The sequence below is a fragment of the Neovison vison genome, chromosome 6 (assembly GCF_020171115.1).
Source record: "Neovison vison isolate M4711 chromosome 6, ASM_NN_V1, whole genome shotgun sequence".
NCBI lineage: Eukaryota > Metazoa > Chordata > Mammalia > Carnivora > Mustelidae > Neogale > Neogale vison.
Window position 1 is genome coordinate 89,259,883 of NC_058096.1, and position 8,502 is coordinate 89,268,384.

The following is an 8,502-nucleotide window of genomic DNA, read 5'->3' on the forward strand; positions in this document are numbered from 1 at the left end:
ACCTACTATATGAGTTACTTATTCTCAGACCTCATTATCCATTTCCCTGAAATCTTCAGTGGTAAGTAAAATTCTAGAGCCTTATGTGATCATTGTTTCTCATGTTCTCATTTCCATCGTGGCTTATCTAGAAAATTATGTTAATCTATAGGAATATCTTTTCTTATTTTCTCTCATGAGCATGGAGACTTTTCAGATTAGCTTTTTTCACTTAGTAATATACATTTAACTTTCCTTCATTTCTTTTCATGGTTTGATAACTAATTTCTTTTTATTGCTAAATAATATTCTACTGTTTGAATGTACCATAGTTTATTGAGTAATTTACAGTTAATCTACTTACCAAGGACATTTTGGTTGCTTCCCCATTTGGCAATTATGAATAAAACTTCTATAAACATCTGTGTGCTGGTTTTATGTGGATATAAGTTTTCAATTCCTTTGGGTAAATACCAAGAAGCGCAATTGCTGTATTGCATGGTAAGAGTATGTTTAGTTTTACTAGAAACCACCAAATGGCTTCCAAAATGACTGTACCATTTTTCATCCCCACTAGCAATAAATGAGAACTCTTTTTACTATACATCCTTGTTAGTCTTTGGTATCATCAGTGTTCCAGATTTTGGCCATTCTTAATAGGTGTGTGATGGTATCTCATTGCTTTAATTTGCATTTTCCTGAGGACATATGATGAGGAAACTTTTATTATGTTTGGTTACCATCTGTATGTCTTCCTTGGTGAAGTGACTGTTAAAGCCTTTGTCCTATTTTTCCATTGGGATTTTTGTGCTCTGATTACTGACTTTTAAAAAGTTTTTTTTTCTATAATTTGGATAACAGTTCATTATCAGATAGGTCTTTTGCAAATTATTTTCTCTCAGTCTGTGGCTTGTCTCTCAGTCTCCTGAACAGTGCCTTTCTTAGATTAAAAATTTTTATTTTGACAAAGTCCTGTTTATCCATTATTTCTTTCTTGAATTTTGACTTTGGTGTTGAATCCAAAAAATTGCCAAACACTAAGTCATCAAGATTTTCTAGAAAGACCAAATTATGGGGACAGTAAGATCAATGGTTACTGAGGACTGGGTGGGAGGGAAGGATGGATAGGTAGAGAGCCAAGTATTGTTAGGACAATGACACTATTCTATATCACATTAAAATGGGGATATATAACATTATACAGTTGTCTAAATTCATAGAATGTATAACACCAAGAGTAGTTATTTATGTATGGGGGCAGGACGTATGTGAGAAATCTCTTGCTTTCTGCTCAATTTTGCTGTGCACCTAAAATTACTTTAAAAATGAAGTATATTAAAAAATATAAAATTATCTGTCACTAATACTTTGTACTTTAAATATATGTGATATGTCATTACCAATATCTCTTTCAATATATACAGCAAATCTTATTTTGATATTCATTTTTATGCTTTTATTATATTTGAAGAGATCAAACACATTCATCAAATATATTCTTCTTCTGATGTATTAGAGATAGTTGCCATGTAATCTAGTTCTTCCTCAATGCTGTTATAAGATCACATTTTTAAAAAATATTTTATTCATTTGTTTCTCAGAGAGAGAGAGCACAAATAGGGGGAGCAGCAGGCAGAGGAAGAATCAGGCTCCTCATTGAGCAAGGAGTCCAATGCAGGAATTAATTTTAGGACCCTGAGGTCATGACCTGAGCCAAAAGAAGATGCTTAACAGAGGGAGCCACCCAGATCACTTTTTACTTATTTTCCAAACACCTGATGTTTTATTTTTTCCTATCTCAATTTTTCAGATACTTTTTTAACATAACAATTATTAGTTTTATGAACTAATGAAATTAATGAACATATGAAATTAAAACTCTCTACACTTTTCAAAAGAAATTGTTTGCGGGTATTTACACAAAAGTCCATGCAGAATAGATGTCAATAGAATTATTTATATATATAAAAACACACAAATAAAATTGAATGCAAGTTTTAAAAACTGGTAAAACTGCCTCTGCCTTTGGCTTGGGTCATGATCCCAGAATCCTGGGATTGAGCCCCACATCGGGCTCTCTGCTCAGCGGGGAGCCTGCTTCCTCTTCTCTTTCTGCCTGTCTCTCTGCCTACTTGTGTCTGTCAAATAAATAAATAAAATCTTTTAAAAAAATCAAATAAAAAATAAATAAAAACTGGTAAAACTGAATACAGCCTTTAGTCTAGTTAACTGTATACCAATATACTAATATCAGTTTCCTAGTTTGAACATCCTTTAGAGTTACATGTTGTCATTGTGGGAATCTGAGTGAAGGGTACAAAGGTATCTTTGTATTATCTTTGCAAATTCCTGTGGGTCTATAATTACTTCATAATAAAAATTAAAGTAAATAAATAAGGCATATAAGAAGTAATTAGGTATTATTATAATACCTATTTTCTTAATTGAGAAATTAACTTTAAAAACTCTACCTTCAGCAAGGAATACTTAATTCATTCACAGTTTCATGCAATTTAACTGCAAATTTTAAATATACCTGTGTGGGTATAACTTCTCAAAGCTAAAGCAACTGACCTTCTTTTTATACAGAAAGATTTTGAGGTGAAAAGAAGGATTGTAAAAACAAAGTAATGTTTACAAACATAACTTCTTCCCATTAAAACCAAATAGGGCTTTAATTAAATACAATGCTTGTAAATCAATCTGTAAGTTAATCAATAGACAGAAATCCGCTAAAATTTACTCTTTCTTTTGTATTTATCTAGTAGTAACAGTGTTTTAATTAGCTGACAAGATATGCCTTATCAATGTTTAAAAAGAATATTAATAATATATTAATACCTTACTACACAAAGAGACCTTCTGGGTTCCTAATTTATAGATTATATAGTTTATGGTTGAGCACTAATGAGCCATCTTTTTCCCTAACGTCCAAGTTTCTCCCTAGTTAGAAGTCCTGCTCTCAAGGAGACACATTTATTCTTTCAGGTCATCAGTGTGCCATTTAGTGCATCATTAGTTTAATAGAGAAAGTCTGCTCTGGTGTACAAAATGCTATCCCAGAGGCCAAAAGTTGTTTAATCTAACACATTTAATGATAGTCTGGAATCTTGAGAAAATGATGCTAAATCCAAAAATGAGTTAGCCACAATCTGTGTTAAAACTTGCGTTGGGAATAAAGCCATGAAGGGCCTCACAGGAAACCCATCACTGCTTGTAGGTCATTGATCTTGGATGAGACTAGTAGCCTAATAATGAATGTGTGATATTTGGAGGGTGAGTTGAAAAACAATTCTTCAGGGACTCTAGAGTATAATGCTAGAGCCAATACTCTTTCAACCCAATAAAAAATGGAAAATAAATGTTCAGTTGTGTATATCTGGAGTGACATTGGTGAGAGTATGTAATACTCTTTCTTCACAGTTACTTAAAGATTAAATTTTATCTTATTCCATGATTCTACTATTTCTACCATCTTATACCACCCACTTTCTTCTGTGTTATATATGAGGTCTTCATTATGTTCTTTTATAATTTTTAAATTATTAATATTTAAATATTAGTACTTGATCCATTTATACAACAAATATTGAACATCTATTATTTTTCAAGGACATTATTTCATAACAGAAACACAACAATGAATTGAACACAGCTGCCTTCCTCAAATATACTGTTTCAACTGGAAAGTTATTTATATTAAAATATGAGTGTTTATCATATAGCAGACCCAGTGCTAAACATTTTTTAATAATCTTAATTAATTTTTATCTTATCTCTAATTTGCTTTCACTAATGTCCAAACAATAAAATTGCACCATGAAAAAAAGTAATAAATAAAGTTGGGTTTTATGATGCTTACAACAAGGAGATGGCTCCCTTTGGGAAAGAAGGTGTTTGAAGATTTGGTCTGGTGTAAGGAGATTTTAGGAAAGGAACAAAGAAATGAAGGTGACTCAGGATTGGTATTATGGAGAAGGGAGATAATTCTATGATTGAGTACCTTAAAGAATCTGATTAAGGAAGCTGGAATAATGGAAGGAGGCAGCTCCAACTGGTAAAGAAACAGAAGTAACTCAAATTATCCAGGAAAAGAAATGTTTGGTGAATTTTACAGTTTGCACAACCTTGTTTTTAATCTGTTCTTAAGCATGATTAAGGAGCAGTATAGAACTGGACTCTCTTCCTTGCTGTCCCAAAGTGACCTTGACCTTATTTGAGGCTTGTGACCTGTGAGAATGATTGGGTTCATCAGAAGTACACAAAGACCTAGTTGCTTTTCTCATTCTCAGTGTGCTATTAATATCCTAACAGTTTTAAGTTAGGACACTGAGGCTTAAAGAAGTAAATGAACTTTAATTCTACTAGCAATAGGATGCAGTTCATATTGGTTTTCATTATGGGAGATATCAAATTTTAAAATATATAGAGAGATCTAGAAAAAATTATAAATTTGTTAGACTAGACTTTAAAAAAGTATATAAATCCAGAGCTTCAAAATATGTGAGGTATTAACTAATAGATTTCATAGAATTATAAAAGTACTAGACAAATTCACAGTTATATTTGGAGGCTTTGATATTTCTCTACGAGTAACTAACAGAATACACAGAAAAAAAAATAGTAAGTATATAAATATCCTGAACAACAGTATTAATCAACTTCACCTAATTTACATTTATAAAACACTCCATCCCATTCCAACTACAACGAAATACACATTCTTCTCAAGTGTATATGAGACATTTACTAATGCAGACCATATGCAGGGCCAAAAATCAAACCTGTACAAATATAAAAGAATACAAATAAGTAAAAGAGTATTCTTGATCGTTAACAGTATCAAATAAAAGTTAATATCAAAAAGATAACTTGAAAAATTCTCAAATACTTGGAAATTAAGCTATACATTTCTACATGTGTCAAATAATACATTTCCAAAGAAATTTTAAAATAAAATATGTGGGATGTAGCTAAAGTAGCACTTTGAGGAAGTATAGCACTAAATGCTTACATTAGAAGACAAGAAAAACCTACCATAGAAGGAGGATAGAGAATAAAAAAGAAAGTATAAAGAAGGCAATAATAAAGATTAGAACAGAATTCAGTGAAACTGAAAACAAAAGTAATGGAAAAAAACCCATGAAATAAAAAATTTGTACTTTGAGAAGATTGATAAAATCAATAAAACTAGCCAGACTGATTGTGGGGACTCTTTTAAGGGAGCCCCATAATGACTGCTTCCTTGTGTTCTCTCTCTTTGAGTGTGTGTGGGACCTAGATTTTGCTTCCAGTCAATAGAATATGGAAAGGTGATGGGGTGTCACTTCCATAAATATGTAATTTTCTATCTGGCTAGCAGAGACTCTTTGCTGAAGCCTACATGGAAAGAAATTGCAAGTAGCCTCTAGGAAGTGTAAGCAGTCTGTAAAACCTGAGTGCTGCTTCAGCCAACTGACAGTAGAAACTGGGCCCTTAGAACTACAACCACAAGGTGATAAATCATACCAACAACCTATGTGAGCTTATGTATAATACAACTTAAGTAGGATATATATAATACATCATGACCAAGTGAGTTTACCCTAAGATTCAAAGCCAGTGAGCAAACAAAACCAGCCAATATATTTCACCATATTTATAAAACTAAATAAGAAAAGCTGTATGATCATCTCAATAGATACAGAAAAAATATTTTACAACCAGGCATGATAAACATTCTCAATAAACTAGGAACAATATAATCTAGATAATGAAATATAATTTAGCAAGAAATAGGACTACTATTAATTCATGCAACAGTATGTATGATTCTTTTTTTTTTTAAAGACTATTTATTTATTTATTTGTCAGAGAGAGAGAGAGGGAGAGAGAGCGAGCACAAGCAGACAGAATGGCAGGCAGAGGCAGAGGGAGAAGCAGGCTCCCTGCCAAGCAAGGAGCCCAATGTGGGACTGGATCCCAGGGCGCTGGGATCATGACCTGAGCCGAAGGCAGCTGCTTAACCAACTGAGCCACCCAGGCGCCCAGTGTGTATGATTCTTAAATGCATCTTGCTATACGTATGATGCCAGGTCCATGAGAATACGTAATCACGATTCCATTTTTTTAAAGATTTATTTATTTATTAGAGAAAGAGGGAGTGTACGTGAGCAGGGGGAGAGGCAAAGAGAGGGGGAGAGAGAGAATCCTTAAGCAGTCTCCTTACTGAGCATGGAGACCAACATGGGGCTCGATCTCAGGGCCTTGAGATCAGGACCTGAACCAAAATCAAGTCAGACACTTAACGAACTGAGTCCCCCAGGTGCCCCTCATGTAATTCCTTTCATATGACTTTCAGAAGAAGTCAAAACGATTAGGATAGAAAATACATCTGCAGTTGTAAGAAGTTGGGGGAGAAGGAGAGCTTGATGATAAAGGGGTACACAAAGGAATTTTCAGTTTGATAAAACTGTTCTGTATGGTAGTTGTGATAGACATATATCTCCTATTTGTCAAAACCCACAAAAGTATAAATTACAAAAACTAAGCCATAATGTTGTCAAACATTTGAAAAATTAATCAGAATATAGGAGGAGCCAGCATGGAAGGCAGATTGTATCAAATGAAACCAAATGTATTATAAATGTGTTGCATAACCTAGTCAAAGAGAGTAGGGAAAAGGAAGCTGAAGCCACACTAAAAAAATAGTGTTTGGGCTAGATATTGTAAACACCCACCGAAAAAAACCCTGTACATAACCACTGTACTATAGTTTGGAAATTTATTCTCAGAGTGGTACAGGTTAGCAATTGAAACTATATATGTAAAGGGTTGAATAAAGAAGTGCACATATCACAGAGAATAAGAGTCAGATTTCTCTCTTCAAAGAAAAAGTTACAATAATCAAGGTAGGCAGACTTGATGAACTGTATATTGGTGAAGTAAAGTCTGAGATATCAGATACAGAGATAGACTAATAAATACAGAAATCTATCTATAATGGATTTCATATATTTGTATGTATATATATTAAATGTGACCGACAAAGCTAAGAAATGTATATAAAATATAAATAAACATAAATAAACATATACATAACATATATATGTTATATATATACATGTTATATGTGTATGTATATATATGTGTATATGTGTGTGTGTGTGTGTATATATATATATATTTCTTAGATTTGTCTGTTGAAAGTGGCATGAAAGGACACCCAAGTAGCTATAATCACATCTAGTTCCCAGATCATGGTTTCTAATATTTTCCTTCAAAAAAATGAAACCATTCATGATTCTAGGACTGGGGTGGAGGAAATATAAAATAAGTCTGGAGAATTTTGTATGACCAACATATATAAGGACAAAACAAACAGCCAAGAGAACAAATGATACATGTCAAAAGGACATAAGGAGGGGCACCAGGGTGGCTCAGCATTGTGTCTGCCTTCAGCTCAGGTCATAATCCCAGGGTCTGAGATCAAGCCCTGCATCAGGCTCCCTGCTGGGCGGGAAGCCTGCTTCTCCTTTTCCCATTCCCTCTGCTTGTGTTCCCTCTCTCGCTGTGTCTCTCTCTGTCAAATAAATAAAATCTGAAAAAATAAAATCCTAAAAAAAAAAAAAAAAAAAGACATAGGAGTCAACATGAAAGAGTTTCTATTAGGTTAAGCAGAAACAAGTTGAATAAATAAATAAATAATGTGCTGGTTTATAAACCAAAGAATAAAATAAATGCCCATGAGTCCATATGATATAAATAAATGATTAAGTAGGTAGGAGAAGAATAAATGAAACAAGATGGGATTGGGAGGGAGACAAACCATAAGTAACTCTTAATCTCACAAAACAAACTGAGGGTTGCTGGGGGGAGGGGGGTTGGGAGAACGGGGGTGGTGTTATGTACATTGGGGAGGGTATGTGCTTTGGTGAGTGCTGTGAAGTGTGTAAATCTGGCGATTCACAGACCTGTACCCCTGGGGATAAAAATATATGTTTATAAAAAATTAAAAAATTATTAATAAATAAATAAATGATTAAGTAAATAAAAGAGTGAAAACACAAAGCTTCCTTACAGAGTATTCTAATTAATAAATACAGAAAAAATGAGGTAAATAGAAAACATTCTAACAACACAGTATTAATTGTTGCAAGTAAAATACATTGGTGAATGCTAAAATTAGTATACAAAAATTTAAGGAGAGACAAGATATTTGCAGTTTCAAAGCATCTTCTTCCAAATTTGCACCAATTACTATAATAGAATTAACATATATCTATAAATTCCTTGAGACTCCTTGAGGGGGTAAAGCTTAATTATCCTATTCGTGAGTTTAAGTTGCCTTAGTGACTTGCTTCTAATGAATGGAGAATGGTATGAGAAAAATTTTAATTTTACATGAGAGAAGCCTGATAGTTCCTCAACGAAAAGATCAAAGTTTTCATCACAAGTAATAAATCATACCGGTAACATGTACAGTCTATATATGTGAAAGATAATCTTTCCAAAAGTTACAATCCCAGTCTAATAATAAGAAAA